Genomic DNA, 22,750 nt, shown 5'->3' with positions numbered 1-22,750 from the left:
TGGATATTTAAGTAAAGCCACAATAACTCATGTGTTTCTTGTTTGTCTCCCATTAAAATATAAGCTACCAGGAAGATACAAAATTTAATCCCTTTCTGGGTGGGGCAATTTTATTCATTCATTTTTGTGTGAGTGTGTAAAATATAAGCAGGACTGGAAATAGACACAGCTGACTATATTGTGTACATGAAGCTAACAACCGAGGTGGCAGGAGGAACCTTGGAGCTGTGAGCCTTTGCTTTGTGTGAGGCGTCAGTCAACATGTATACAGAGAGAACGGAAATGTCACTTCATCACCTCATGGTTAGAGGTTCCTTACATCATAGAATTTCCCAATATGTATCTCATCATTGTGCTAAGGAATATAATGCTGCTATAAACGGTAGGATATACGATCTAATACAACAGTCTCAAGAGCTCCAGCTGCACAAACCCTGCCCAGCCATACCATGGGCTAAGGGGCTCAAAAACCCATCAGTGAACTTTTGGCACAGGCTTGGAAGCTCTGCCTCTAAGCTGCTACTGTTATGGGCCAGAGAGCAGCACCTATACCACCGTTGCTTTGCTGTTGATCATTGCTTCATTTATAGCATGTGATAGGCTTCATTTCTAGCCTGACTAGGTGTTCACTCCTTTTGGCTTCTAGTGTCCTGCTGTGTCTGACCCTATCAGGAAATTGGTGTTAGTGTAGCTACACGCTGACAGAAATGTGTGCCCAATGGAGGGACCGTCCTGATTTTCCCTGTGCTCCACTTTCTGTTAGTTTCCTTGCTCAGGCACCTGGGCCAAAGTGGTTCCCTAACATGAGAAGGATGATCCTTCGCTTACAGTCACTCATTCAGGGGTGTACAAAAAAAACCTTCTGAGCCCTAAATTCTGCAGCTTCCACCTTTTGATTCAACCACACCTTTTTCTGTAAGAAGCCCCCACTTCAGTGGAGTGGTAGGACCCAGATGGGGCCCTGGATCAGGTCTCCCCAGCCCATCCCCCCGTGACCCAGCACCTGGTGTTCAACTTAAACACCTCTCTCCAACTTCCTTTTCATGAAAACCTGGCCCTGGATAGGGAACACTTAGTCTAACAGATGCATTTCTCTTTCAATTCTAATAGACTAAGAGAAGGAAAAGAGCCCAATCTGTGACTTAATCTAGATATTGGACAGTATTGATTTGAACTACTATGGTGGTAATGTAAAGATAAGAGCTCACAGAGATATTTAGAAGAAAAGTTCAGGAGGACTTGAGATGGAGTGGGGGTAGAAGTGTGGGAGCTGGCTTTTAATTTAGCCAATTCTGTTGGATTTTGGTATTTCTAATTGAGATAAAAGGAGAAAAAAACAAAAAGACAAATAGACTTAAAGAACTTGACTTCTGGCCAAGATGGAGGTGTAGGTAGACACACTGTGCCTCCTCAAACAACCAAAATAAGGACAACAACAATTTAGAAACAAAACAACCAAAGCTGAGAGAAAATTGAACTGTATGGAAGTCAGACAACCAAGGAGTTAAAATAGACACATTCATCCAAACCAGTGGGTGGGGTGGAGTCGGGTAGATGATGGCAGTCCGGCAATCAAACAGAGAGGGGTCGTGACACAGGAAGGGGTGACATCTGGTGCACGAGGCACCCCAGGTGCGCAAGACCGCACCGGGAAGACCCTGAGATCCCAGGCAGCAGCTGGCAGACCCCAGGCATGGGGTGGCAATGGGCAGACCCAGTGAGGCGGTGACTGAGAAGTGGGGCATCTTGAGCAAGGTGGCTGGCTGACCTGTGCAGAAGTCCCACATTCACATGCAGATAACTGGGGAGCAAGATGGATCACATAATCAGGGTCTTAGCACCAGGAAATAAAGCCTCAAAACACAAATTGAAAATACCTGTGGTTGTTGTGGTGGGGGAGAGACTCCCAGCCTCACAGGAAAGTTTGTTGGAGAGACCCACAGGATCCTAAAATGCACAAAAGCCCACCCACAAGGGAATCAGCACCAGAAAGGCCCAGTTTGCTTGGGGGAAGTGGCAGTAGGGACTGGGGCGCAACAGAGAGTGGAACAAAGAGCCACTGTTCCCTCTAGGACCCTGCCCGCACAAACAGCATCACAACTCAGCAACTTGGGCTGCCCCGCCCTGGTAAACACCTAAGGCTCCGCCCCTCATACGTAACAGTTGTGAACAGACCAAAAAAAAAAAAAAAAAAGGCTCAAACAAAAGAACAGATCAAAACCCCAGAGCCAATACATCTAAGCAACCAAGAGATAGCCAGCCTATCAGATGCACAGTTCAAAGCACTGGTGATCAGGATGCTCACAGAACTGGTTGATTTTAGTCACAAATTAGATGAACATATGAAGGCTACACTAAGTGAAATGAAGGTAAATACACAAGGAACCAATAGTGATGGGAAGGAAACTGGGACCCAAATCAATGGAGTAGACCAGAAGGAAGAAAGAAATATTCAATCAGAACAGAATGAAGAAACAGAATTCAAAAAAGATGAGGAGAGACTTAGGAACCTCCAGGACATCTTTAAACATTCCAACATTTGAATTATAGGGGTACCAGAAGGGGAAGAGGAACAGTCACGAGTGGAAACCTTTTATGAACAAATAATAAAAAAGAACTTCCCCAATCTGGTAAAGGAAATAGACTTCCAGGAAGTCCAGGAATCTCAGAGAGTCCCAAAGAAGTTGGACCCAAGGAGGAACACACCAAGGCACATCATACTTATATTACCCAAGATAAAAATGAAGGAGAGAATCCTAGAAGCAGAAAGAGATAAGGAGACAGTCACCTACAAAGGAGTTCCCATCAGACTGTCAACTGATTTCTCAAGAGATCTTACAAGCAAGAAGGAACTGGAAAGAAGTATTCCAAGTCATGAAAGGCAGGGACCTACATCCAAGATTGCTCTATCCAGCAAAGCTTTCATTTAGAATGAAAGGACAGATAAAGTGCTTCTCAGATGGTCAAGTTGAAGGAGATCATCATCAACAAGCCCTTATTTTATGAAATATTAAAGGGATTTATCTCAAAAAAGAACATAAGCCCTGGCTGGTGTAGCTCAGTGGATTGAGCACAGGCCTGTGAACCAGACAATCGAGGTTCGATTCCCAGTCAGGGCACATGCCTAGGTTGCAGGCCAGTTCCCAGTAGGGGACACACGAGAGGCAACCACACATTGATATTTCTCTCCCTCTCTCCTTCCCTTCCCCTCTAAAAATAAATAAATAAAATCTTTTTTAAAATTAAATTAAATTAAAAAATAAATTAATTAAAAAAGAAGATAAAAAACATGTACAGTAAAATGAGAGCAAACTCACAAGTATTAACAACCATGCTTAAAACAAAAACAATCTAAGCAAACAAGTAGAACAGAAACAGAACCACAGAAATGGAGGTCACCTGGAGGGTTAGCAACAGGGGAGTCGGGGGGGGAAGGTACACAGAATAAGTAGCATAGATGGTAGGTAGAAAATAGACAGGGGGAGGGCAATAATAGTATGGGAAATGTAACAGCTAAAGAACTTAAGGCACATGGGCATGAACTAAAGGGGGGGAATGTGGGTAGGAGAGGGTGTGCAAGGTGGAGGGAAATGAAGGGGGGAATGGGACAACTGTAATAGCATAATCAATAACATATATTTTTTAAAAGAATGAGAAACGAAACAAAACAAAGAACTTGTTGACTTTAACTTAAACTTGGAAAGGCTACAGGAAGTTACCATATGGATCAGATCTCAGGAGAAGACTTTGCTCCTTTTAAGACATGGACAGAGTTGGTCATTGAAGCCACTCAAGGAAGTTTTATAAATGACATAAAAAGAAAAGAGTACTTTGCATGTACTCCTAAATAACACCAAAATTTAACAAATGGCCAGAAGATATACAAACAGTCCCAAGAGGAACAGTTAGAAAGGTAATGGGAATGCTGAGGAACCCAAAGGAAAAGAACATTTCTAAGAAAGTGGTACAAAAGGTCCAATACCGCTGAAATTATCCACTTAATTCAACTAGCTCGTCATCGATTACCTTTTCAAGAACAGTTAGAGTCGAGTGATTTTTTTAAAAAGGCACAGTCTTCATCTAATTCTAAGACTCATGGGCTATAGAAGATGAAACAGCCCTGGCTGGTGTAGCTCAGTGGATTGAGTGCAGGCCTGCAAACCACACAATTGCGGTTCGATTCCCAGTCAGGGCACATGCCTGGGTTGCAGGCCAGTTCCCAGCAGGAGAGGCAACCATACATTGATATTTCTCTCCTTCTCTCCTTCCCTTCCCTTCTAAAGATAAATAAATAAAATTATTTAAAAAAAGAAGATGAAGCAGCCTGTATTTGAGAGACTTCCAGGAGAGGTGTTCTCACAGTAGGATCAGCCTTCTGTTGGGGCAGCGGAAGAAACATTCAGTGAAGAAATAGGACTTGTCTGCCTGCTAGGCTCCCAGAGTCCTTTCAGCCATCAGCCTGCACATGTTCTGGCAGCTGAGAATTCTTGAGCTGATTTGCTCATGTGCTGGAGACCCTGGTAGGCCCAGAGGCAGCAATGACTTGTACCAGTGTCCTGACTGCAATGGTGGCAGCCTCCTCATCCTTGGCCACCCTGAGGCCCACTGGGGCCTGCCATTTGATTCCCGCAGTGGGCAGAGACACTGGAGAATGCCAGAATGCCCAAGGGCACAAGAAGGCACCATCATGGAGGTGAGCTGTGCCTCTCAGAGACACGCATATACTGGGGCCAGGCTCTGTGCTATGTCCCGAGTCAAGTAAGTGCGGCCTAATGCCAAACAGCAGAGAGCGAGGCCTTGCCAGCCAGACAGCTGGTGCTTCTTCCATCGCCATGAGGATATTTCTGAGCTAGGCTGTCAGTTTAACAAGGAGGAAGAGAGATTCATGAAGCAGCTGCCTCTGCCAAGCCCAGCCTCAAACAGATGATCCCCCCCCTTACCCTCTGATACATGAGAAATGAATCCATAGTGTTATATGTGACCAGTCTGAGGTGTGCAAGTCCCTTTCTGCAAATGGAAATATTATATGAATTACTATAAAAACACCACAGGAGCTCAGTGATGACCTATTGTATCAATTCATTCACTTGATATATTTCTCACGCATGGAGAGTGCAGGTGAGTGAAAGTTCAATATTGGTCTGTAGTTCTAACTTACACTATACTCAAATACCCACCTAGCACAGTGCTCTCCTAGCTTGAATCTAAATGCGTGCAGACCTTTCTTTCACGAATGTGTCTGGGGAACTTGTCAGGCAGAAAAAGAGAACTCTATTCACAGCAGTACTGAGAAGGCTTCTGCAGAAAAACAAATCCTATAAAAGGAAGGAGCCACACAGCAAGTTTATGTCAATAGAGAACTATAAAAATCACACTCCTTAGTTATTGAAAATGAGGGAGAATCTTGAACACATGGAAGTTCTATTACTTGAACGTGTTCCGTGTCCCCTGCACTGTGACTCATGTTTTGTACCTATGAAATGAGGAGTTTTAAGTTATTCCAAATACTGGTGAACAAATAACAGTGTTTCCCTCATATCCATTTTAAAACATATTACAAAAATTACAACTTATTTTATAGCTTTTGTGTCAGGAATTCCCCAGGCTTTAGTGATGTTGTCTGGCAGAGCTCAGCCCTGGCTGCTGGCTGGGGTGAGCAGGATAGCTGGGTCCCACTCTCTCCAAACAGCTTCTTCCACACATGACAGCTGAGCCCCAAAAGGGAGCATTCCAAGAGGTGAAGGCAGAAATCGCAGATCTCTTTAAGCCTGCCTCAGCCACTCCACAACACCACTTCTGCTGCATTCTGCTGTTGGGAACAAGTCACAGAGCCAACTTGGAATCAAGGGGGAGGAAACAGAATAACCTCTCAATGGGAAGTGTGACAAGCAGTTCATGTCCATCTTCACTTCACAATGGCAGACACCTCCAAAGAGTCCTGGAAATACATAAGATAAAATGGAAACAAAAGTCAATGGAACTAGATTACTAGTACTGCTGTAAACTTACCTGTAGCTAGTAAAGCCTGGGAGAATCAAAATAATAGCAAAGCTACTACTAATACACCTGTGGAGTCACTTGCTTTACCCAAAATGTTCAAATAAGTATGCATGACATCTCATCCTCAGCACCGTACTCTCAGCCCAAAACCTGTCAGCAAAGCACCTTACTTTTTTTCTTTTCTGACTTTGCAGTTACCTATGGTCTCCGTCCATTCTTTCATGCATTACCTTAAGAGAGTGCATAAACTCGAGATACCTTGTGTATAAAAAGTGTTTTATATACCTTGTGTATAAAAAGTGTTCTGGTGTGTTCAACATAATAATATCACACTCAAGCATACTATTTGTGTTCAATATAACAATGTCACACTCAAGCACACCATATGACATTTTAGCTGAAATATTCAAATTGCTCTCCATCTCGTGTGAGACATTCACATACCCTACTAACCACACTCAAGCAGGCATTATCTCTGCTGTACCCTGTATATTTAAAAATTATTTAAAGCATATGTGCTAACCCAACACATCTAGAAAATTTTCCTGAACTTTAGAAAGGTGGGGTAAAAACGTGTATGAGAAAAGATAGGAATGAAAAATGTGAAACAGCAGCCAGGACCTTGGCTGAAGTCATGCCAAAAGTAAGTCCCACATAAACCAAGTGCCAAACTTGGACACTTGATGCCATTCCTGGACCACAGCCACAGCTGCTCCTGGAAACTTGATTTTGCTGTTACTGCTGCTACAGCTCATTACTACCAAAATGAAGTCTCTTTTGCCTTTGCTTGCTTGAGTCATTAATTACCCATGCAATCTCATGGTGACTGCATCCAAGAATCCAAGCCTACGTCACACGTCACCATTCCAGCTGGAGGAAATGCTAGGGTGCTAAGTATGTGCTCTTCGGATTCTGCAAAGGGAAGATACAGACTCTGCCTTCCTCCATGAGTGATGATGCAGGCAATCCCCAAATATGGGAAAAGAAGGTTGAGATGATTTTCAGGGACAAGAAAACCAAATAATTAATAAAATTCATCTTTTTATTAATATTCAATATTCACACACAACCTTTCTCAAATTTTAAAGGTTTAAAAATTCTGTTATATAATTAATGCAATAACTATTATCTGTATGCTGAAAACACCTATGCCTTTATATTAAGGAGGGATGATCCAAATTTTAATTTTAATCAACATTCTGCTATATGAGCCATGAATCTCTTACAACTATAGGCCATGATCCTATATCAATGTTCTGCGATATGAGTACTAAACTATAAATTTAACCACCAACAAACTACCTCATAAAGAAGAGTGGAAGAAAGAAAAAAGAATAAGAAGAAATAAACGTGTACATATGCATACACACATACTGAAAGAAGAAGAAAAACTGGAAGAAACTATAATCCTGGACCTATAGTTTTTCATAAAGCTGTTTTTGTTCTATGACTCCCTTCCTCTTTCTTCCTTCTCAGGACTTTTTTCTCAACAGCTAGCTGGTTAGATTTTTCCCAGTGGAGTGACCAACTTCTAATTTATAATTGGTCCTGCCAAAATAAAATTAAACCACTTTACAATGTGGTACATTGTAGCAGTCAAGATATCAGGTGAGTTCTATTCATATACTTCCCATCCTTTAATCTATATCACCTATATTATTACCCTTGGCTGCAGAGCTAAATCATTAGAACCATCATCATAGCCCTTGTTTTTGATTGATAATTTAATGGTTCAAAGACTGTAAAATGCCTGGGTAAAGTCCTATCACCTGAATCAACACAGAATTTGCTATGTCCCTTGATGAAAACATTTCTCCCTGGAGCACAAACCCCTCAACCCCTCAGTTGTCATTAATATGTCATTCCCAATTGTATCAATTAGTGAGTGATAAACATCCTATATTAATTGCTGATTATGAGTATCTAATGCATTCTAGAGGCAATATCCTAAGCATGAAACTGTGACCTCATAGTAGCCATGATCACTGTTTAACCATTGTACCATTGTGAGAGGCAACAGCTACCAGATCATGGAGTATAAGCTAAAATCAATGAATCTAAGTGAATTTCTTGGTCAGGAACAAGACTGTGTGCAAACTTTAGATTGGTATAAAAGCAAATCAGTAAGTATACAGATTTTCAAATGAGTGAAAAGCAGGACAATCAAGTCCCAGTGCAGAATAACAATCTACTCTGTACAGTAGAAACGTCTAATACAAACAACCTTCAACCTGAAGGTTGTAAAGTGAACACAATATACTAACATTGAAGTGATTGAAGTACACACAATATACTAATCAGGTGGTAATTATAGAATAGGCTGCACTAACAAACTCATAAAATATGCATGTATTAAGTTTCCTTCTAAGTATTTTATAGACATTAGCAGTTGCAGCTCCTACTTAACCAAGGAATGACCCTGACCCCAAGAACCTGGGCAGGCATCATCAACTGCTATCAGAACCAGCAAAAACACTGCCTGCACATCCTGTACCCAGATATCAGTGGCGAAACTTTGGATGGAGCAATGAAACTACATGATGAAGGACATAGGGGAGAGCATCCAAACAACCAAGAGCAGATCTGAGAAACTGCACATTGCCAGAAATTCCTTCATCCCCCTCTTCCCATGGTCCCCCTATATGAACTGGCCAGGACACCTGAGATGCTAAGATGGGCTTTGAGAGGTGAGTTCCCATCTTCCAGGTTCCTGGCACCTGAGTAAAACCATTTTCCTGTATCAGCACCTGCCACTTGAGTATTGGCTTTCAAAGCAGCAGGCAGCCAGACCTATTTGGTTACAACATTTTCCAGATGCTTATCAATAGTTTCTCCATGATAGGCCTTCTTGGGGCTTATCATAGGGGAATCAAATAGTTTTATATCCAGAAACATTCATTATACATTATACTTCTTTTATAATTTTACCTTTAAGTTCCTTAATTTCACCAGCAAACTATTAGCCATGGCCCAGAAAGCAACATAGCTGCTCAGTTCGGGCCATTTCTCTGTCTGGACCATGTGAGCCAACAGGGAGATTTTCTCTTTTCCATTTCCCTTCAAAGCAAACCCTGAAGCCAGTCATCACACTGCAACAGTGCATTTCCAATCACGCTAGACCACCTTCCCTAACAACTTGTCCTGAGGTGTAAGATATAAGTTGAGGGAAGGATGGTGTTGTGGCAAAACAAACACATTGCACAGTATGTGCCTAGAGGGCCTGCTGTGGCCTAGTACTGTGGTTCATACCAAGTTCGTAAGTCCCTTTATTTTTTGAGATTTGCCTTTGCTCTTTGACAGGCATGTGTCTTTTCAAGGTGAAAACCAGAATTCATCTGATAGTCTCCGCTTTTGGGGTAGAGTAAAAAAGTTTTGCCAGACTGAGAGCTGCCTACCAGGAGCTAGCTGCTCTATTGCCTTTCTCCCATTAAGAAACCACATCTGGAAACTGCAGCTGCCATAGGAACAACCGTCCGATTTAGCTTCCAGCAATGCACTGGCAAACTCAAAGTTCATAGCCAACCACTGTAAGTAATAGGCAAGCTGGCAAATTAAAAGGAAGTGCGAAGAACCCATTACCCCTGTTTCTTTCAAGATTGAAAATGTCACTGATATTTTTATTTCCCTTCAATGTACTATTCATTAGGGAGAGGGAACTTTGGAGGTTTTCACTTAGTCCTTTTTATCATAATAGCTCTTGCTCTCTAGGGCAGAAAATAAAAGAGTGGATTCTGCCTATATATATATATATATATAACGTATAGACACATAACTGTGGTGATAGGCAGAGGGAAAGGGGGATGGGAAGAAGGTGGGGTGGGCAACGGGGGGATGGAAAGGGGAACAGAAGGAGACTTTGCATGGGGGGATGGGCGAACAATGCAGTGTACCGATGATGTTTTATTGAGTTGTACACTTAAAACCCATATGGTTTTGCCAACCAATGTCACCCCAATAAATCTGATTTAGAAAAAAAGATGAATTAAGTCAGACTTCCATTTGCCATTCTTGGAAATTTTCCATTTATACAAATCAAATGAGAACTATGTAGACTTCACATCTTCTTTAGTCCTAAAAACCATGGTTAATTGGGCAATACCAAAAATCCCAACTGGACCAATATAGTCATCATCGGGTAGGGCCTGCAGTCTGTTACAGTAACAGCGCCCTCCTTTGATCCTGGAAATTAGGTTTGCTATTTGGCAAATGCTACCTGGTTTAGAGAGAGCAGCTACAAGAGTGATTTTCAAGAATGCTAGTCACCCAAAGCCTTGGTAAAGAAGTATATTCTGGGACTCTTTAATGGACATAATTTGGGGATGGGTGAACAGGTTATGCATAACTAATCCACTTCAACATCCCTGCCAGTCACTGAATTTCTCTTTCTTTATTAATTCTAAGATTAGAATCACCTAAATATATATATATATTTTTAAGTATCAGTACCAAGATAATCAATGTGATTGGTCTGGGTTGGCATGAGGTACCGTTATTTTCCAAACATTCTAGGGGATTCTAATGCAGAGCCAGAATAGAGAGAACCACTGCTATCATTTCCCTGTGGGTCTGTTACCTGCAAAAACTCTGGACAATTAAGTTCCATAATGATGTTCCTTAATTCAAGAAACAGACTCCAACTCTGATTTAAGGAAAGATAGAGAGTGAAATGATGTTGAGTAGATCACAGAATTGCCAGGAACACTGCAGAACCTGGCTTGGAAAAAAGGCACAATGAGGGCAGGCATCAGCTGGAATTAGAGTAAAATCCTGCGATAAAACAAGTCTGGTTTCTCATGGTTCTAGGACCACAGCTCGCCCTCCTCCAGCTGGCCTAGAGGCTGCTCCTTCACACCGCCATGCAGCTGTGACCACCAGTCTCCCCCATGGATTGTCCAAGGCCCTGATTCTTTATATCACTAAATCGTGATTCCTCATATAAAGAGGTTGTGACTAGTTAAACCGAGGTCATGGATTTACCCCTAGTTGCCAAGAGAGCTGAGAGAGGGAATATCTGCCCTTTCCAACTTCTTATTGGGAGGTATGCTCTGAGTCTCACCAGAACTGAAGGTAAAAAAACTCCAAAAGTACAAAAAGAGGGTTCAGCACTAGGCAGTAACAAACAGATATTTCCCATATCATATCATAGCATCATACCGAAACACATCAGTTATAATATAAAGCACCACAGAAAAAGAAAAACTCCATGAGTAAGAAATCTTAAAATGAATGGCTTTACACATTTAATGTTAACCAGTATGGTTAGAAATCTTTCTAAAATGTATCACACATTATCTTACACCTACAGAAGACACAAAACAAAACTTAAACTTGTGTTACTTGAATCATTAGGAACAGTAATTGGGGACTCAGGATATGAAGCAATAGTTGCTGTGAGTTGTTTATAGCTTTCTATTATTCTGTTAGAATGTTCCAGAATGCTAGAGTTCTGAAGCCCTGTGCTCTACACATTTTGCCCCCTTGCCTTCCAGTTGTGTCTCTTTTTAGCAGTTTAGCTCTCTTCTAATTTTTTCTTCCTAATTTTCTGTAGGCTGGAAAAACATGAGAATTGGCCTACACTAAGTGCTCAAAAGCCCATGGGGTCTGAGCCTTGGGTATTTTCTATGATTGAAATACAAAAACTCACTTCACTACTGTTTTGAACGCTCAGGGGGCAGCTGTGCTTACTTCAGAGTTTCCCAGGTATCCAAGTGACATGGGAAAATATGATGTCCAGATACAGGAAGAAGAAGAAAGGAGGATTTTCATTCATAAGGTTTTATGAGAGACACTAGAAAGGCATTGTCTCATTGGACCTTCACAACAGCCCTTTGGGAGTAGGTTTTACAGAAGGGCAAAGCCAAGGCTCTGAGATAGATTAAGAGATAATGTCTCATCTCCTCTTGTTGAATTTTTGCTGGACTTTGTGTCTCCTTGGATGAAAAGAATGTGACAAACCAGATGTTTTGGAATTTCTAAGGCTAAACCACATGAAGCCTTGATGCTTTTGCATGGGTGCCCTGGGGTGCTCACTCTGGGAAAAGCTTGCTTCCCTATACGGAGTTTAGCTCTCCTGAGATGACGTCCTGTAGCTGTCAGCCACAGGCATCAGCATGGTGTTTCACAGCCCCACCAGAGCCCAGCCTTTCAGCCATCTTCAATACAGTGCCAGACAGACGCAACAAGTCACATTGCCACACCCCCATAGTACACCACCTGAACACCACCAAGGGACAGCCAGCACCACGTGGAGCTGAAGAAGCAGCAGCTGCGCCCACTCAAATTCCTGACTCACAGAATCACAAGGTATAATAAAATGGCTGTTGTTTTAAGCCACTTGGTTCCTGTGTAGTGTTTTATATAACAGATAACCAAAAAAAGACATTAAATAAATTAATTGGTTCCTTGAGCCAACTTGTGTTCAAATAAGAAGTCAAACTAAGATTGTTTTAACATCAAGGCCTATAATTTCATAGTGCCTCCAGTGAGAGTCTAAGATATTTATATTTTGAAAACATTTTTACATAGACAAAATGTCAGTCTCTGTATAATTTTAATACCTGATTTTTGTATAAAAGATTATAGTTTAAAAATATTTCACTTGCTCATGAATTACTTTATTCTTACAACCATCTATTAAAATAAATACTGCTATTTCTATTTTATTTTTTATCTATTTTATAAAAGAATAGGCTATAAATAAAACTGTGTCTCTAATCTAGGTTCTTTAATTCCAAAATGTATACTCTCACATTAAATTAAAATACTGTTTTATCTATTCTATGCTTAGTCTTTTATAATGTAATTTTTAAAGACAAAATAATTTATCTTAGGTTTTGATTTCAGTGGAAGGCACAGTGTTATTGCTATCTTCATGCCAAAATAAAACTTTAGGATGAGAAAGCAGAAAGTTATGCCAAAGAAATTAATATTGTTACTTTCAGTTCCAATTCGTATTTTAAGTTTTACAGTATCCCATTTACCAAAGTTGCTCCTGCCTGCACAAATAGTTCCATCTTGCTACTCAGCAGAGAAATCCAGAAAGCATCTCTATCAGCAAAATGTTCATAAGCCTCCTCAAATGTTGAAAGTGATGTAGCTGATGGCAGTGGGCATTGATATTAGCATTAAGTTCTATCCTTTAAATTAAAAAATTATGTTTCTCTTCCTGGTAATTCTTTTAGACCCTGGCTCTTCTTTCATGTTCATTTTTATGGCTGGTCCTATGTGTCTAAAAACTATGAAATCAATAAATGAGTTAGACGATTCTAAAGAGCAATAGGTATTTTTTTTAGAGTTTCACAATCTACCTCTCACTGTTTTCAGTGAGTTCTTTTTTTCAGTGACTTTTTTTTTAAACAGCCCTGTTAAAGTTATCATTAATTGCTTTAAAACTTTTTCAAAAGAGCAAAAGAACATATTTTAAATAAACCAGAATAAAAATAGGCTTTCATTTATACTTTTTTCATACAGATAATGGAATAGATGTTGCCTATTTCCTTCTCATATCCTACCTCATAATACTGATGTAATGAATAAGTGTATTTAGTCTCCCAGTACAGTTAAAATCCAGCCAAAACTTACAAAATCACAGTGTGCAGTCCTCAGTAGTAATTTACTGTGCAGACAGGTGTAGAAAATATTTAAGTAAAGAAACATAAGGCAGCCCTGGCTGGTGTAGCTCAGTGGATTGAGCATGGGCCTGTGAACCAGAGGATCGCCATTTGATTCCCAGTCAGGGCACATGCCAGGGTTGTGGGCCAGTTCCCAGAGGGGGACCCCTGAGATGCAACCATACATTGATATTCTCTCTCTCTCTCCTTTCCTTCCCCTCTAAAGATAAATAAATAAAATCTTTAAAAAAAAAAAAAGAAACATGAGGCAGAATTCTTAAATGGTAAAAGAAAGTGCTGGGCCTTATTTGTGTGAGTGAAAAGGATGGAAACCCAGAAGTTGTACGGAAAAATCTCCCTAGAAATGAAATTGTACCCTAAGGGAATAGACTAGGGAAATGAAGGCAGATATAAAATACAGGTTGCAAAGCAGCTGTCTCCTGCGATGTTGAACTTATACTCAAACATCTTTTTAACCTGGCAAGATCTGCTAAATTAGATAACATTCATTAGTATCAATTCTTAGACCTGAGTAATCAACAGTTAGTCATCTTTAATTGTAAATTTTCTCTTTTAATTTTCCTTTTTTTATTTTTGTTAAGTTTTGGATCACTTCACCTGCCTCAGTTCAATATATACTTTTCAAAAACCATTTGGACCATAACCAAGCACATATAGATTTCATAATAGAAACCAAATGTAGGTTTCTTTCATTTTTCAAAGTGCTACACAGTAATTTCATTAATGCTCCTTGCCATGGAAGAGAAAGTTTCTTATATACTCACAAGTACAGGCATCAGCCTAAAAAAATTGTGGTAAATGGGAATAGATGTCTTAAAAATGTAGCTACTGGCTTCACAGATATTTCTGTTTTTCAGTATTGACATATTTTCAGTTGTTATGATGTTTTTAAATGGAGGTCAGACATCTTTTTTTCACAATAAGATATTCAAATATCTACCTTCCAGCTCCTTGGGTATTAAAAAAATCACTACATATTTAGTACTTTAAAAATTCTAAAATGACTAAAGGATAGGAATAGAAAAGTAGAAAAAAATACATGGAAGATTAACACATCATAGAGGTTCTGTTAAGAAAAACAAATACTATTACAACTAGAATAAGGACTGTATTGTTTTTAATCCGCACTATACATATCTCTGCCTCTGGTCCAGTGCCTGACTTTACTACTGAATAAACCTAGATCTTAAACACTTATGAACTTGCCCAAAGTCAGTAAAAACCTTAAAACCACTATCTCCATATTAAATGGAATTCTCAAGACAGAAGGAGTTTCTCAAATGCAGTGTCCAGGTACTCCCACAGATAATTTATATGTACACACACTCAGCAAGCTTTGGTAAAATCTAAATAAAGTCCTGGCTGACTCTTTGTAGTTTGTTTCATTTTACTTTTTTGTGCTTATCAAAGCAATACATGCACAAGATTAAGACGTTATGTGATTTATATCCTCTCCTGCCCAACCAACTCCATTCCTCCAGAGAGTCAACACATTCAAATTGTTTCTATTATCAGTTTTCCAGGTATTCTTGTACTTTTAAATAATATACTAAACAATAATTATTTAACAACATTAGGCATTGTATATTCAATTCCTACTATACAATAAAATGTTTTAGCTCTTTTACAAACCAAACACCTACCATCTGCTTCCTTCCATGCCCTATGTGAATCTCCTGGTATAGTTATATTTCTGCTTTTAGTTTCTCTATTATATTTATGTTTCTCTCTTATTTACTCCACCAACCACACATAATCTATTGTCACTCTATTCTTATGATGATATTAATACTTATGTCCATTCCCTCACTTCAATCTGCCTTCCACCTTCAACTATTATTAACTCTGCCTTTCCTTTCTAAAGTTTTAAGGTTGATAATGTGTCCTTCCACATTTAGTTTTATAGTTCATTCAATATCTTAGACATGAAAAAATAGCCTTTACATTATTCAGACTACATAAATATTTTTCAATTAAATTTACATAGGATTTTATTATTAGAGCCCTTTCTTATACAATTAAATTTTTTAACTCTTCCTAGAATTTCTAATTGTGGTTATTGTTTCTTTCATACTCTGCCTTTCTCATATCCTTAGGTTTATCCACACTCTACCAAATACCAGAACTCTGCAAAACATATTTTTATTTGGCTATCTTCTAAAGGCTCTTATTCCTCTGTTCCAATCAAGTAAAACCTTGCTTCACTGAAAGCATCTGAGATTTCATGCCACTGCTCTTCAGAGTTGGATCTGAATTAAAGTCCTGAGTCTTATGCATCATTTCATAGTTCATTTACTCCCTCACTTTGAGCACATCCCCAACTAACTATCAAAAAATGGTGTAGACAAGTAAGTTTTCTGAATTGCAGAAAATATATATACATTTGCTTAGTAGTTTGTTGAGAAAAGATGTTTTGGTTGAAAACTCTCTAGGTCTGATCCATAGTAGTAGCTATGTGACCACAGGCAAGTTATCTGACATTTTTGAGCTGATGATTCTTCAGTGGGAATTCTTTATGGGAAATAAAGAATTCTTTCCCATTCTTTATGGGAAATATTATCTATCTCTCTAGGCTCTTTGAGAACAAAATACCATAATATCCACAAGGTTCCTGACACATAGAAAGGACATAATAAATGCAGCAAAATAGCACGGAGTGAGTAATGTATGGTGAAAAAGAGTGAAAAAGCATGATGATTTTTGTTGTATGAATAAGATGCTCTCATCTTTGAGAAACTCATTATCAGGTAAGAATACCCCTAGTGTGAGTCTGTCCTGCATGTCTGTTCTGCAAAACAGAAGTTGTTTGTTTATCTCTGTCTGCCTTCTCTCCCACCTAAGTGTGTGCTACCACCCTACAGAAAATTTGATGGATATGGATATGAGTCCTCTGAGGCCCCAGAACTATCTTTTCAGTTGTGAACTCAAAGCTGATAAAGGTTATCACTTTAAGGTGGATAATGATGAAAATGAGCACCAATTATGTTTATAAACAGTTTAGGGGCTGGTAAAGAGGATGATTGTACATCACTGAAGCAGAGGCAATGAATTATGAAGGCACTCTCGTTAAAGTAACAGTGGCAACTTTGAAAATGTCTGTACAGCCAATGGTTGTCATTGATGGCTTTGAAATAACTCCACCTGTGGTCTTATGGTTGAAGTGTGGTTCAGGGCCTGTACATATTAGTGAACAGCACTTAATAGCTACAGAGGAAGATGCAGAGCCAAAAGATGAAGAGGAAGAGGATGTGAAACTCCTAATTATGTCTGGGAAGTGTTCTGCTCCTGGAACACTTCCAGAAAAAAGTAAAACTTGCTGCTGATGAAGATGATGGTGAAAACAATGATGGTGATAAAGATAATGATGATGATGGTTTTGAGGATGAAGAAGCTGAAGAAAAACTCCACTAAAGAAATCTACATGAGATACTTCAACCAGAAATGCACAAAAATCAAACCAGAATTGAAAAGACTCACAACCATCAACACCAAGATCAAAAGGTCAAGAATCCTTAAAAAAAAAAACCAGAAAAAAAATTCCTCATACAACAAAAGGACCTAGTTCTATAAAAGACCTTGAAAGCAGAAATGCAAGCAAGTATAGAAAAAGGTGATTCACTTCCCAAAGTGGAAGCCAAGTTCAACAATTGTGTGAAGAAATGCTTCTGGATGACTGAGCAGGAAGCTATTCAAGATCTCTAGCAGTGGAAGAAGTCTCTTTAAGAAAATAGTTTAAACAGTTTGTTAAAATTTTCTGTCTTATTTCACTTCTGTAAGAGTTGATATCTGGCTGTCCTTTTTATAATGCAGAGAGAGAACTTTCCCTACCATGTCTGATAAATGTCGTCCAGGTTCCATTGCCAAGAATGTGTTGTCCAAAATGCCTGTTTAGTTTTTAAGATGGAACTCTATCCTTTGCTTGGCTTTAAGTATGTGTGGAGTGTTATGATGGGACACAGTAGTAGTGGTGGTCAGACAAATGGAAATGGTGGTAAGACAAAAATATACATGTGAAATAAACTCAGTATTTTAATAAAGTCACAAAAAAAGAATATTTACTGATAAAGCCATAAGCAGAAATAAAGTAAATTCTACCTGTGAGAACAAAAAGGTTATTAATAATTCAAAAGTCTTTATTTCAATCATAATAAGACTATTGAGTACTTATTATTTAATAAATTTAATTTTCTAGACACTATGTATGTACAAATTTATTTAATCCTCACAACCACTCTGCAAGGTAAATATTATTTCCATGATACAACTGAGGAATCCTGGGTGCAGGAAGTCCAAACCACTTATCCAGAGAGACAACAGGAAAATGGCAGAGGCAGGATTGGAAACTCATAGCCTCACTCCAGAGTCCATGCTCCTAATTACACACTGTACTGTGATAACTTTTAATTACCTCTTCCTTCTTACAGGCCCTTTTGCATAACATGTGGCAAAGCACATTTTTGGTGGGAGTGGGGAAAAGGGGAAAGATGAACATAGATGATTGCAATGAAGGCAGACATAGGGATCATGCAAAGATGATCAAGGGAACAAAATCAAAGAGGGCCTGTCAGCAGGCAGAGGGTGAGAGTGGCCAATGTGGGACAGTGTGATCAGTAGCAATCATCATCATCATCATCATCACAGCTGCCATTGATTAAGTACATTGTACCATTTGTCCATTTCCTTCTTACCTACAAACATCCTCATGTTAAAAAATAGCATTTCATAAAGTCCGACACCCATTTATAACAAAAACACTCAGCAAAGTGGGAATAGAGAGAGCATACCTCAACATAATAAAGGCCATATTCAATAAACCTACAGCCAACATCATACTCAATGGGCAAAAAATAATAGCTTTCCCCTTAAGATCAAGGACAAGACAAGGGTGTCTGCTTTCACCACTCTTATTCAACATAACACTGGAATTTTAGCCACAGTTATCAGACAAGAAAAAGAAATAAAAGGCATCCTAATTGGAAAAGAGGAAGTAAAACTGTCATTATTCACAGACAACATGATAGTATATATATAGAAAACTTGATAGTTCCCACCAAAAAACTACTCAATCTAATAACTGAATTTGGCAAAATAGTGGGATACAAAGTCCATATTCAGAAATCAAGGGCATTTCTCTACACCAACAATGAAATATCACTAACAGAAACTAAGAAAAAAATCCCATTTACTACAGCAACAAGAAAAATTAAGTACCTAGGGATGACCTTAACCAAAGAGGTAAAAGATCTATACTCAGAAAACTACACAACACTGAAGAAAGAAATTAAGAAAGATAAAAATAAATGGAAACATAGACTGTGTTCATGGATAGGAAGAATTAACATTATTAAAATGTCCATACTACCCAAATCAATCTATAAATTCAACACAATCCCTATTAAAGTACCAATGGCATATTTTACAGATCCAGAACAAATATTTCAAAAAGTTATATGGAACAAAAAGTTCTAGAATACCTCAGTGATCTTGATAAAGAAGAATAAAGTAGGAGAGATCACAGGACCTGATATTAAACTATACTGCAAAGCCACAATAATCAAAACAGGCTGGTACTGGCATAAGAACAGACACATAGATCAATGGAAAAGAATACAGAGCCCAGAAATAAACTCATGTCTCTATGGTCAATTCATATTTGACAAAGGGAGAAGGAGCATAAAATGGAATAAAAATAGCCTTTGTAATAAGTGGTGTTGGGGAAACTGGACTGGTACATACAAAAAATGAAATTAGACCACTAACTTTCACCACACACCAGAATAAACTCAAAATGGATCAAAGACTTAACTACAAGTTGTGACACCATGAAAGTCCTAGAGGAAAACATGGGCAGTAAAATTTTAGATATTCCACACAGCAATATTGTCACCAATATATCTTCTAGGGCAAAGGAAATAAAGGAAAAAATGAACAAATGGGACTACATCGAATTAAAAACTTCTGCGGAGCTAAAGAAACCATCATCCAAATGAAAGGGAACCAACCATACGGGAAAACATATTTGCCAGTGATATTCTGGATAAGGGTTTGATAAAGAACTCATACAACTCAATACGAAGAAGACAAACAATCCAACTAAAAATGGGCAAAGGACCTGAACAGACACTTTTCCAAGGGTAAAGTGTCTATTTGTCTGCTGCTTCCTGCCACTGGGGCCTGCACAGTCTGTCTCACTGCTCGCTCCTTCACTGGCCCATTTGCGCTCGAATGTGTGACTGCGGTCAGCCCTCAATGAGTCCACCACCTTGCGCCCTTAGTGGGTCCGCCCACTATTCCACACCTGGGATCTGCGCACAGCTGCTGGCTCGCCTGGGGGTCAGTCCAGTGAATATTTCCTGCCTGACCCCATTCTGCTGCTGGCTCTGCCCCTCTTACCGGTTTGCCTGAAGTGTTCGTTGTTGTCAGACTTCCATATAGTTCAATTTTCTGTGGTTTGGCTGCATTTTTGTTGCTAAAACTTTGTTGTTTTTAAACTTGGTTGTGTGAGAAGGTACAGTGCTTCCACCTACGCTTCCATCTTGGCGGAAGTCCTCATATACATTCATTCTTTATCTTAAAAAGAAACTTACATAGAGTCTATATAACATTCCTCAGAACAGCAAACACAAGCAAGTCATAAAATCTAACTTAGAAATCCTTGAAGATTGCTCCAATAGGAAAATGATTACTGCTTAAAATCTACAATATTATTAAGCTTTGCTCATGTGGCTAGTGACTTGTGTATAAGTCAGAAGATATGTGGCAATTATATTACATTATACTAATAGACAGTTAAGACTTCTTTCTAGAGATGATTCTATAAAGGCTGACTTAAAAATGAGAGTTTTCTCATCAGATAATTATCTGGAGACAGTGGCTATTTTCTACATAATCAATTCTATCAGCCATTATACTGGTCAATAGCTCAGCAATTCATTCAGCAGTAATCTGTTAGATTCATTTGTTTCAAGAACTGAAATAATCAAAGTATTCTTTTCAACATTTAAGTTCATGCATGAGATTAATTCCATATCTAAGTGATACAAAATTAAAATTTTGTCATAAGGAAAAATATGGGCTTTTATTACAAACTAAATACTATGAATTTTAACTCCTTATACTATAAAAATAAAGGTAATCACTTTAATAAATTGCATCAAGATAAATATAATTTTATAGAATATGCAAATAATATAATATATGATATAGTAATATTATGTGAGTGAATTAAATCATCAAACTATAACAAAATCTAATAAACATATTTGGGGGCTGTGACTTTAGGAGGTAAACCAAGTAAAATATATCCTCAGAAAGAGAAATATTTTTTCATCCTTAGCCATTTTTTCTTCCCTAAAAAATTATATTTTGAAAGAAATGAGTTGAAATCTTAATATGAGTATTATACTTTTAAAATTCAGGTAAATAATATTGCTTGAATCATCATTAGAACTCACATAGTAAAAGATAAAACAATGGAAACTGTTTACTGGTTTAAGGTAAACAATTTAGAGGAAACAAATAATAGAATCTTCCTGAAAGTTTACATCAATTTAATACAATCACCAGAAGTATAAAAAGGCTTCATCCTTTGCCATATATTAGTGATGCAAGTGATGAATGATGATTACAGATAATCACTCAAGAAGACTACAAGTAATGCATTTATTAAGGTAAAACTGCAACCTGAAACTAATTGAAAATACAACCAATTTCATCTGCTCCCAAATTTTTTATTCATCTTATGAATGTCATTTTTTAAATTGATTAGTTGGCATTACTCTCAAATGTTCACTGTATTTTTACTTTAAAAACCTTTACATGAGTGCTAACCTTGCATTCTAGATCAAAGTCACTAATGTTTCGTCAACCCAAAAGTTTACCAATGCAGTGACATTAATAATAGCTACTTCATTATCCACAGAGACTAAAGTCACCGTAAGTGGGGTGTCACAAGGCAGAATTGTGATGGTTTATAATGGTTCCTATCCTCAAAGTAATTTGTTATCTCATGTTATTGTTACTAAAGAGATTATACACTCATAAAAAGTTTTCCTAAGGTTTAGCTTTTATATATCAATACACAATCTTTAATAATAAATGCAACATCATAATACATAGAGACATCAACATTTTTCAAATACTACTATGATAAACTCCAATATAACATAGTTTGAAATCACAAAAGATTATTAAATGTAAAAATAAAACTTTTATAGGTAAGAGTTTCTCCACTCTTGTGGAAGGTGGCAGATTCTGACTCTTCCTGTATCAAACAGATGGAATTCCATTTGCAAGGTTATATTCACATCATTGTCACAACAGTCAGTAAAACAAAAATTTACCATGTGGATTTTTATTTGTTCCTGGTTTTTTATCTTAAGAATATGTATATTTTTACCTTAAGACACATTCCCCTATTGCAGTTTAAAAATCATATATATACTTAAGATAAAAATAAATCATATATATACTTAAGGTGGATTTTTATTTGTTCCTGGTTTTTTACCTTAAGTATATATTTCTTCTATTCTCTAAAATACCTTCAGGATTATTACCCGGCATACACAAAGTTGGGACCATACTTTACAGTTTTAAATGTACTCTCTTAAATAATTTACAACCATCCAAATTCCAATCTTACTGAAATTCTTCCATCCAGCCTAACTTCTAACATTTTTTCATTGTTTTATTTTTCAATTACAGTTGACATTCAGCATTATTCTCTATCAGTTTCAGGTGTACAGCACAGTGGTTAGACACAGTGGTGCCCCAATGTGACAAATTTCAAGTGACAAATTTTGTGTCATCTAACAGTCACTGCTAAGCACACTGTGACACAAATTATACTGAAGCCATAGCAAAGTTTCTAACTAATTAGAGGACTTTCTAAAAGTTGCTTTTCAATCAGCATTACATATATGATTCTGTCATGTTTTGGTTAATTTACTATGAATGTTTTGAGAAGTAGAGACTTTAAGGTCTGCCAGCAGCTGAATACTCAGTCGTATTGTTCTGTAATGCTGTTAAACCATTTTTGAAATAGATTTGTGTAAACAGGTTACTATATCCTTCCATGAAAAAACTAAATGAACTTTATTTGTAAAATCCATAACAAAGTT

At 38.1% G+C, this 22,750-nt stretch overlaps 1 pseudogene; it reads left to right on the top strand.

Annotated features, from left to right (window-relative positions):
- The first annotated feature begins 5,105 nt into the window (after positions 1 to 5,105).
- On the top strand, positions 5,106 to 17,354 carry LOC119038639 (nucleophosmin-like; annotated as a pseudogene).
- The last annotated feature ends 5,396 nt before the right edge of the window (positions 17,355 to 22,750 follow it).

Source organism: Artibeus jamaicensis, unplaced genomic scaffold, assembly GCF_021234435.1.
Source record: "Artibeus jamaicensis isolate MK-2021 breed Jamaican fruit bat unplaced genomic scaffold, CSHL_Jam_final scaffold_474, whole genome shotgun sequence".
Taxonomy (NCBI): Eukaryota; Metazoa; Chordata; class Mammalia; order Chiroptera; family Phyllostomidae; genus Artibeus; species Artibeus jamaicensis.
Note: the sequence above shows the minus strand (reverse complement) of the source record. Positions and strands in the feature narration are given on the sequence as shown.